The following is an 11,374-nucleotide window of genomic DNA, read 5'->3' as shown; positions in this document are numbered from 1 at the left end:
TTTTTTTGTGTCACTTAGCACCTGTAACCATACTACATAATTTACGTACTTATTGTATTTCTTGTATGTATGTTTTCCCCAATAGAATGTAAACTCCTTAAGGAGAGAGGTTTTATCTGTTTGGTTCCCAAGTACCTAGAATAGTGCCTGCTACATCCATAGCTGCTCAATTAATACACGGTGAATGAATGAATGAATGAAAGAGCATTAGAGAGTTTGGAGACTGTTGCATTGAAGAGTGAGGTAATGAGAGTGAATGTGGGTAAGAGAAGAGGGGAAAGATCTGAGAGCTATTATGGGGGTAACTGTAAGATTTAGAGAAAAAAATGAACTAGAGATGTCTCCAAGATCCTATATGAAAGTGATTTCCTGCCTTTTCACCGTTGTATTATCCTGCGAATTATTTTTTAGTTTTTCCCTAATAACTTATAGATAGCTTACTAATAGAGATTTATAGAACTGTGTCAAAAGAGTCCGTTATTTTTAGGTTAAATGTATATTGAATACTTGGAGCTATTACCAATTGACCTCTTGACTTGAGAGCCAAGACAGAAAGTTCTTTTTTCTGCCAAGTTCTGATTTTTTATGTCAGAAAGAATCCCTGCACTATTGATTAGCTGCTGCTGGGTACCATCAATATATTTCACAACTGATTGTTTTTAAATAAGGAGTAAGGATTAAGGTAGAGATGGTTACTTTTTTAATTTTTTTAAAACATTCTTTAATAAGATTTATTGCAGTAAATGAATATGAGATGGAGACTTTTAGATACCAATTCATGCAATAATAACAAAGATCAGTGTTGTAAATAAAGAGTTTCTATTATATGAGCTTCTGGGACAGGATTTGACTTGGCCATTCAGCCTCATTTATTATCGGGAAATCATTTAATTCCACCCCCTCAAAAACATTTTTATTTGCCTTTGAGCCTTGCCTGTGGCACCAAGATGGTAAAGAACCATCACACCACCTTCACTGTTAGTGGTATGTGGTGTGACAGTGCTAATAAGCTACTTGATAATGGGTAAATACTTTGTAAATTTTTTTCTGACTTGCATAGCAAAGAATCTACTCAGCTTCAGTCAGCAAGCTTCACTCTCTTCTTATCCACCGAAACCCCTCCTACTTGCACTTGGATGCCCCAGAAACCAATAGATCAAGCCCCAAATGTTCATATGTATCCTAGATGGGGAGTCCCATATATCTGAAAACTGTGGTGTGGTTCTAATATCTGACGCTTGACGTACCTTTTCTTACTTGCATATCCAGTCAATAATGCCTTAATAAGAAGGTTTTCCTTAATAGCTGTGTTTTCCTTTTAAGCTTCCACCCTGCATCCCCAATTTTCCATTTCACAGTAAAAGGAATCACATACCTGATTACTTAAGCTGGAGGCATAGCAGTTATCCATGATTCCACCATTATTCTCACCACCAGGTGGGATTCATAGCCAGTCAGGAATCATATCTTCAGATACATTAACTTTTCCCTCTTTGTATCTCCAAAATGACCACCTTCATCTTCTTAACTGCCTTCAAAGGAATCTTCCCTCTTTAGCCTTTGATCCCCTTCTACTTATTCTCTAGAAGACAGCAAAGTGACCTTCTTGAAACATAAATTGGATCACATTAATTTCTGTTTATGCCCTTTCAATGACTTTTTGCATGTACCCCCTTTAGAATATAGGCTCCATCAGGTACTATGCCTGATACCTAGTTTGTGCCCAATAAGTACTTTTAGAATGAAGAAAGTTTGATGACTTACATGTTTCTAAAAACTGTGGAGTCCTCACCCATTTTTTATTTTTATTTTTTGGAATCATAACAGTAAGACTGGACCTTAGATAGTGTCTGGTTCAACCTCCTTTTGTATCAATTCTACAGTGTGCTCCTAGCTCAATATTTTGTAGTTATTCTGATGCTGGCCCCGGCTTCAGTTTCTATCCAATCAGTCTCCAGGTCCTAACAATTCACTGTCTACAGTGTCTGTTGCATTGAGTTCTTTCTCATTGCTTCTACAACTATTGACCTTATTCTGTCTTTTATCATTTTGTGTTCAAATTATTGAGACAACCCTGTAGTTCAGTTTCCTTCTGATTTATTTTCTTCTAGTTTTTAACAGGACACGTTTTCTCAGATATTTATTAGTCTTCTGTGCTTCTTCTTAAGCATGTAATTTCCTGAACAAATGTGAATTTCTTTGCTGGAAATGTCTCCTCTCTACCTATTCATGCCACTTCTCAGACGTAGTTTCTCCTTTCCAGGCAAGCCCTACAATAAAGAGGTGCTTGTTCCCAACTTTGTTCAAGGTATTGTAGCACTTTCCTCATGATCAAGGTCACGACTTTATCTCTAAGATCTAATTCCTAACTATTCTGTTCACATAAGTCTTTTTTAAAAAATATGTAATAACACTTACATGGCTTATTGCGTATTTCCATTTGTTAGCTAATATGCAACAAGGGTCATCTTTTATCAGCCTCTAGTAGTCTCTGCAGCCCAGGTACAATCACTTGGACAGACGAATATCCATGAATTCCATATTCTTAGGTAAAGGAATGTGGGAGTCAAGAGACCTTGATCCTAGTCCAGATTTTTTTAAATTTGATTTTTTAAACTTGATCCTAGTCCAGATTTTTTTAAACCATGAATTAGCTATGTGACTTTAGGCAAGTCACCAACTCTAGACCTCAGTTTCTAATTGGCAAGTTTAAAAAAATCTGAGACAACAGTGTGGATACTAGAACAACTTATTTCCAACAGGGACCCAAGTCTCCTGGAGGTTGTGGTGAAGAGAGCTTTGGATTTATTATCGGGCTTCTGAGATACTGGGATAAACATAACTCTATAAAGAGAAGAAACAAAGGTTATTTGTTTAAAAAAAATTAAAAAGGAGCTGTCCTGGTAAGAAAGGGAGTTGTTTAAGGTCAGGTGCACTGTCTGAAATTAGGTCTTGTTTGACCCCAGGGCAATGTATTTTCCCAAATAAGAAATAAAATTCAGGAAATTTTAGACTGTGTTATCACCTTTAAAAAAAATCTTCTATAAATGTGTGGGTATTAAATAAAGTATAATATTTGCATTGGCAAATTTAATATTTTTATATGAACTATATGGTAGTAATTCTCCAACTGGTAGATTTGCTGAAGTGTGAATGGGACAAAGTCAAGGGCATTGCCAAGCTGTCATTTGGAGTATCTGAGCGAGGAAAGAAAGACCTCAATAAATATTTGCTGTGTGAATGAATTGGCTTCATTTCCCAAGGAGTAAATCTCTTGGAATGATAAGAGTGTTGTTTCATTGTGAAAGTGTCTTTCAAAATACAGTCCATTGCCAGTTCTGTGCTACTGTTCCTGAATGTTCTTAGATCTGTGAGGTCTCAGGATACATTTCTTTGGGATGTCAAGGCTCCACTGTAATGGGTTTGGTCATTCGAGACCACCATACCAGTTTACTAATGGAGACATTGTGACTTAAAGAGAAATTGATACTTAGACTTTGGCCATACTTTGTACTCATGGCCTTGGAACTTCCTGCTCATATAGCCATTCTGAAGAACTCTCCTGTTAAAACTCGTGATGGTCCTCCAAATACATGGAATCAATCAATCTTTTCCTCTCTTCCTCCTTTTCTCCCCTCTTCCCTTCTTCCTTCCCTCCCTCATTTAAGGAAAAATATTATGGAAATAAAAGAAGCTGAATATCCAGGAAGAAACATGTCTAGAAAGAATCTGAATCATGTTTCGTTATTAAATGATTTCCTGCTTTGGTAAGTCTGTGATTCAGCTCTGATCATATAAACAGCAATATAAAAATTCCTGGTTTGTATATTCTGGGTTGCCTCTTGAAATACTTCAAAATTGTCATCTCCTGTGCAAGAATGGATTACAATTTTTTAAACAGCATGCTCTCATCTATAGTAGTTCACAGAAATATATCTTAAAATGGTGACATTTCAGCACACTTAGGAGGATCTGTCCATTGGCAGGGCGAAATAATCACTTTCTTTAATCTTTAAAACCAGCTGTTCACCAACATTAATTGCCATGTCACTTACACTCCCCGAAACAGTATCATTCGACAAAGACACACATTTTAATTTGTTTGCTATGTCTGGTCCTATTATACTTGATACCTGGCCATTGTTAGTGGTGAAAGAATGTCAGCCACTGTGGGTGGCTGGCATGGTTGTGTAAAATGTAATGATCCAAAGAGGATATTTTGATAATAATTGCATTCATATAATATTAGTTTGAAATGTAAGGCTTTTTTGGTTGAAACCATCATATTTTCAATGACAGTCCCAAGTAACTCAGTGCTTACCTTTTTTTTTTTTTTTTAAGATTTTATTGGGGAAGGGGAATAGGACTTTATTGGGGAACAGTGTGTACTTCCAGGACTTTTTTCCAAGTCAAGTTGTTGTCCTTTCAATCTTAGTTGTGGAGGGCGCAGCTCAGCTCCAGGCCCAGTTGCCATTTCTAATTGCAAGGGGCACAGCCCACCATCCCTTGCAGGACTCGAGGAATGGGACTGGCAACCTTGTGATTGAGAGCCCACTGGCCCATGTGGGAATCGAACCGGCACCCTTCGGAGTTAAGAGCATGGAACTCTAACCGCCTGAGCCACTGGGCCGCCCCGGAACCTAGCTTTCAATCCCATCTCTATAAGCTCAGAGCTTTGCCCAGTGGTCTGGTTTATTTCAAGTCTATTGTATTTTTCCATGTATAATGCACACTTTTTTTGCCCAAATTTGTGAGGGAAAAATAAGGATGTGCATTATACATGGGTAGTACTCATTCCATATCTATATAAATGTTTTAAATTATGCTTATGAGTTAAAAGTGTAACTCTGGAAATCAATAATGATTTCCGTATGCAAAATAATACCCTGGAATAGGATCATTGGTTGTGTCGAACTTACGATGAACTTGCAACGAGGAAGAGTTCTTGGTGTTCTGTGATATGTAGGTGTTGTAAATTTGTTACCAATACATAAAATTTCTTATATCTTGTATCTGTTCTTGTGTTTTGTAATTATTTGTTACAAAAAATTTCTTGTGCCATAATATGTTAAAAACTAAATGCTAAAATTCGTTTATAATACAAAAAACAAGTACCTAAATGAAAACAGATAAAAATTTGAATTAAAAAATTAAAATGAAAGATTTTTTCCCCCTGAAAGTTTGGGCCAAAAGCATGAGTGCACATTGTACATGGGAGCACATTATACATGGCAAAATATGGTACCTAGAAGCCATGGCATCGCCTTGTTGTACCTTGTCCTCCTGACTCTACCGCATAAGCTGTCTGAGCTTGTGAAAGTTGCTTTACTTGTCTAAATTCAGTTCTTGTCCCTAAAATACGGATGATAGTATCTACTTTATATGTTTGCTGTGAGGGTTAAATTCATTAGTGTATGTAAAGAATTAAGCACAATGTTTGAGGCTTAAAAATTGTTAGTACTGTACCAATAGCTGAAGCTTCTGGTGTGAGAAATGCTGTAGTCTTTTGTGCTCAGACGGGGTGAATCTGGGATTCTCTAAGCCTAAAGCTGAACTGGCTGTGGTAAAGACTGCTAATTGTCCACCCCCATGCCCATTCCCTCCTTCAATTCTTCTTCCTTCAGTTAAAGAACCCCTTAATTTCAGTGGGCACATGGCTGCCCAGCTAGGGACATTTCCCCACCTCTGGCAGATGGGATGTGAGCAGAATCACATGTGACCCTCTAGTTTCTCCTTCTCTGTCTGGCAGGCTATGGTGTGGTTAGTCAGCTCTGAAGATGGGGATGTGGGTAACATCTTTAGAAACAGAGGGGCGAGCTTACAGAATGCATGATTTCATGAAGCAAAACTGTCTAACACCTCAGGCTGTTATGGGAGAGAGAAAAATATCCTCTGTATTGTTGTGCTTGGGAGTCTCTATAATAAGCAGCTTACCTATAATATGACTAATACACCCGGCCAGTGAGAAAATCTGAGTGTGAGTGGGTTGGACTCTAAGGCGAAAGAAGAGGAAGCAGTGGAGGAGAGCATGGGAAAACAACAATATACTGGACACCTGCATTTTATTCTCTTTTATCCTCTTGTAGTCATGTTAGCAAAAGCAGACCACAAATACACATATCATGTCATTTCTTCATAAATCAACGAAAAGTCCTATAGTATACTGTGAGCAGAAAATAACCACAATACAACTTCTGTGTTGTTTGAGTTTTTATGATGTACATGAGAAATTCAGGAAAGCAAAGCATGAGGGGTTCTTTGAGGAGATAGTTTGGAATACTCCCCCACCTGGGCAGCCCAGGCAGTCACCTAGCTGAAGTATTCTCTGAGACATGGTTGTTCTGGGAGAGGTGGCAGTTCTTACTGCCCAAGAGAGAAATACGTCAAGATGGATAGAGGGGGGAGTAATTGACCTGAATGTGCCAGTTATAATTTAGCAGAAGCACACCTCTAAAGTAATTCACCTCCAAAGTTAATGGAATGTCAACTGAGGGAAACATTTTTGTGATCTCGTACATGGTTACCACGAACTGAGTCACCCACTAAGGCAACTAAGAGGAACAGGAGGGAAAGCCCTGGAAAGGGATCCTGCAGAAAAATGCACAGTGAGAACAGGTCTGGCCTCAAGGTTGATCTTAATAGAAAAAGAACGTCTCTAGCCTGATGAAATTAATATAATCTTATGTAGATTGAAAAGAAATAAGTGTTAATGACAGAACGGATGGTCTGGAAGCTGTTGGACTCCTGTCCAGACACGACAGGGGGCTTTTGTGACTGAGCCAGTAAGTGACTGTAAGTGATGGACAGGCCGCTATTTGGATAAAAGACAGGTTTAAAGAAACTGGCTAACTGGAGTCCAGAAGAATAGACTGAGCATAATGCTTATAGTTTCCCTCTGCAATTGCAATGTTAACTACGTGTTATTCCAGTAATGAATTTAGTACAAAATTTCTTGTCACTTTTAAAATAATGATTTAACTTTTAATGATTGGCACAAATCTGTTTCTTATTTACAGTGTCTCAGTACATTAATTTTACACAAACCTCACTTCTTCACTTACAGCTACCAAATTAGTTGGCATTTGGGACCATCCAGCAGAACTTACCTCTGGGCTAAGGTGCTAATAGCTTAGTTAAAGAGGTTCCTGTTGAGAATCATTATACAAAAGGTGAAAAGGAGGTCAGGAACAGGAAGGTGAGGGAAAGGAATATTGCATAGGTCAGTGCAACCTTGGGGAAATAAAGGGAGAAGAGGCAAAGGACATCGATCCGGCCTTTGAATTGTCCTACCTCCTCCGTTAGGAGGAGACTATAGTCTGTGTGAGGAGGGCCGGTGGGACTCAGGGAGAGAGTTCTCAAGGGCTCCGGAAGGCGCGGGGTGGAACCAGGTCGGCATACTGCTGTGTATTACAGAGGGGATTGGAGACTGACTCATAGATGCACTTTGGGAGTTGATCCTATTCTGAGTCAGTTAAACAGAGTTGACCCTAATTTTTTGTATCTTACATGTAGGCCCCATGGTAGTGCTAACATTTGTAAGTGTGCTGTTCTTACATCTGCATCTAAGTGCTTCTGCAGGCAGACAGATTTGTACATAAAACCAATCTTTTGGTGTGCTCATTTGAAGTAGAAATACATATATATATATATATATTAGACGTTTACACCCCTCACAAGGTGATAATCCCCTTTCCTCCAATCTATTGCCCCTCTGATGTCGTATACAGCTGTTAGAGTTCCACTGACTCTATTCCCTGTGTTGCACTCCACATCCCGTGACTATACATATATATATTAAATTATAGTTGACATTCATTATTATTCACCTTCAGCTTCAGGTGTACACTGCAGTGGTCAGGAATCTACACCGTCCATGAAGTGGTCTCCCTAATAAGACAAGTGTCCATCAGGTACCCTACAAAATCTTTACAACGTTATTGATTACATTCCCCAAACTGTCTTTCGTATCCCTGTGGCAATCTTGTGGTTACTGATTGTGATTTCTAATCCCCTCACCTTCTCCCTTGTCCCCACCCTCCTCCCATCTAGCAGCCCTCAGTTTTTTCTCTGTATCTCTGACACTGTTTCTGATTAGTTTGCTCATTTGTTCTATTCTTTAGATTACACATATAAGGGAGATCATATGGTATCTGTCTTTCTCTGTCTGACTTATTTCACTTAGTTCTCTAGGTCCATCCTAATGTTCTCTAGGTCCATCCATGTTGCTGCAAATGGTAAGATTTCATTCTTCTTTATGGCCAAGTAATACTCCATCGCATAAATGTACCACAGTCTCTTAATTCAGTCATCTACCAATGGGCATTTCAGTTGTTTCCATGTCTTAGCTACTAATAGCCTTATTTTTATACAAAACTTTTGTGGAGATGACTTTGTTTGATTATCATGGGCAATCAGTGATGGGTGTTATTACTGTCCAAATCTCCATCACCTCCTGGAGGCTGAGCTGTGGCCTTCTTGGGCATAAGTAGGGGCAGTGGCAGGGTTGGTGGATGCAGAGAAGAAAGTCCACATCCAAGCCAATGGAGAGGGGCAGAGTGCAGGAGCTGCTGAAATGAAATGAATGAGCCAAGTCCAAACTCTTAAGGTATGCTGGAGTCCAAAGAAGTCAACTGGGAATTTTGAGGGTCCTCAAAACAAGGAGGCCAAAGAAACAGGCAGCATAGGAATGGAGGGAGCTGAATGAATAAATGGTGAGGTGGGTGCGTGAGGACTGTAGATCTAGTCTAACAGAGCAGGGTCCCTTCACCCTCATTGAGAGATGAGGCTCATGAAACATTGAGAGCTCGAGTGAATTTTCCAGTTCACACAGTAAGGAGCAACACTGGAATTTGCATTTACTTTGGCTGATTCCTGTGTCAGTGTTAATTTCAATATGTTCTATGACATGTTTAAGGTATTTCTTAGTTTCTGATTTATATTTTGTCTTTTATTTATATGGAAGAGCTTTGATAACGTAGTCACAATTTTTATATATTTTAAATAAAATATTGTAATTTTAACTTCCTAACTCTTCCTAACTTTGGATTGGGCCAGATGTAAGTGTACAATTACATAAAATTTTAATAACAGATACATGAATTAATAATTGTAACCAAAGTATCCCCAAGTCCTCCATCTTTTATGTTTTGTGTAACATCTATTCTAAACAGAGCAACCGAAACTTTCATCACATCAAATGTAAATCCCATGCTCTCCCCGGTATTTCCAAGGATTCCTGGTGGGGCACACATTCTCTCCTGACTTTTAAAAAAAAATTTTTTTTTTTTTAAAGATTTTATTGGAGAAGGGGAACAGGACTTTATTGGGGAACAGTGTGGACCTCCAGGACTTTTTTCCAAGTCAAGTTGTTGTCCTTTCAGTCTTAGTTGTGGAGGGCGCAGCCCAGCCCCTGGTCCAGCAGCCGTTGCTAGCTGCAGGGGGCGCAGCCCACCATCCCTTGCGGGAGTCGAACCAGCAACCTTGTGGTTGAGAGGACGTGCTCCAACCAACTGAGCCATCCAGGAGGCAGCTCAGTTCAAACTCCCGTGTTCAATCTTAGTTGCAGGGGGCGCTGCCCACCATCCCTTGTGGGACTCGAGAAATTGAACTGGCAACCTTGTGGTTGAGAGCCCACTGGCCCATGTGGGAATCGAACCGGCAGCCCTCGGAGTTAAGAGCACGGAGCTCTAACCACCTGAGCCACCGGGCTGCCCGAAAAAAATTTTTTAATGGGGAATATTTGGAGAGAGTGTGTTTCTCCAGGGCCCATCAGCTCCAAGTCATTGTCCTTCAATCTAGTTGTGGAGGGCGCAGCTCAGTTCCAAGTCCATTCACTGTTTTCAATCGTTCTTTGCAGGGGGCGCAGCCCACCATCCCATGCGGGAATTGAACCGGCAACCTTGTTGTTCAGAGCTTGTGCTCTAACCAACTGAGCCATCCAGCCGCCCCTCTCCTGACTTTTTTGCTCTTAATCCATGCTTGCTCTTCAGTTCCATTTTCCCCTCAACAATCTCTTCCTCTTTGGCTCCTGCCTCTTCCCCACCCCACAGCACTCTACTTGTGACCTAGCCCTTAGTTCTTCATTGTTGAAATCACCACTGACAAGTTATTCTGAGTAACAGACTGTCAGGAAGATTTCAGGGAAAATAGAGTAATCACAGAACAGAATAATCAGAACAAGGAACAACTTCAAATTCAACATCACACATGATATTTCCACTTTCCATTCTGGGTCCCCTTTTACTGGCCATAGTATGTGTGAGCGTCCTAAACTCTTTACATATAGCTGGCCTTTCTTCATAGCTGGAGAGCTTGTCACATCTTTTTACCATGTTGCCAGGGCTCCTAAAACCTGGGAGTTACCCAGAGACAACTACCCCAATTCCAGCTCTTTTATTACATAATTTAGTTTCATTTCAGTCTCCCCATCTAGATGAGCTCCTGAACTCACCTTTCATAACCTATGAATCCATCGTTGGGTTATCCTGAACAAAAAGAGAATCCCCTGGTCCTTAGGATATGTGATAGGAAGAACTGATAAAAATTAGGTAGAGTTTTATCCCACCCACAGCTAGTTAGTGATGGGGTACAGTTTAAAATTTATTCTCTTCACTCTGAGTGATGATCGATTTTTGTTGCTGTTGTTTTCTTCCTGTTACATGAAATCAATACTGATGTTACTTATTAATATTTACTTTGTGCCAGGCACAGAAGTTAGTGTTATAGATTCATTTATTGCGTTTAATCTTTACCAATGTCATGTAAAGTAAATACTGCTTTTAATCCCCCTCCCCTGCCACCACCCATTTTATGGTGGCTGGAGCTGAAGCTCAGAGGTTCAGTGCCTTATTTGAGTTGTGCAGCTCATGTATGCAGGAACCAGAATGAGAACCTAAGCCTGTGTGATTCCAAGTTTTCTCTTTGAAGTGCAATATTATTATATAACCTGCTGGGTAGGGTGCACTGCGCATTTGTATCATGAAGGCAACACCTTTTTTCACTATCTTTTTCTGAACATATATGTTTGTATTTGATAGATAATTTATTAGTTTTTTTTTTTAATCTAGGAGTATGATTAAAGGGAAAATGCTACATGCTGGCAGACTAATAGAGATGTAAAGAGTTTGGTTACAGTGGTTCAGTTACCTCGCTCCATTTATCTGACATGTAAATTCTACGAACTTCTTGTGATGGACAACTGTTAAATGGACAAGGATGAGGGGGAAACATCAGTTGCACCAAATTATTTGTTGCAAAGTACATGCAAAGCAGAGTTATAAAGTAACTCTTGGGTAATGAAAAGAAACTTTGTTATACTGAAGCTTTCTTGAAAAATTAAAATTCTTGAAAGTTGTCTTTAGCTTTGTTTGGGATA

Source organism: Rhinolophus hipposideros (genome assembly GCF_964194185.1).
Source record: "Rhinolophus hipposideros genome assembly, chromosome: 13".
Taxonomy (NCBI): Eukaryota; Metazoa; Chordata; class Mammalia; order Chiroptera; family Rhinolophidae; genus Rhinolophus; species Rhinolophus hipposideros.
This window is presented reverse-complemented; position numbering follows the sequence as displayed.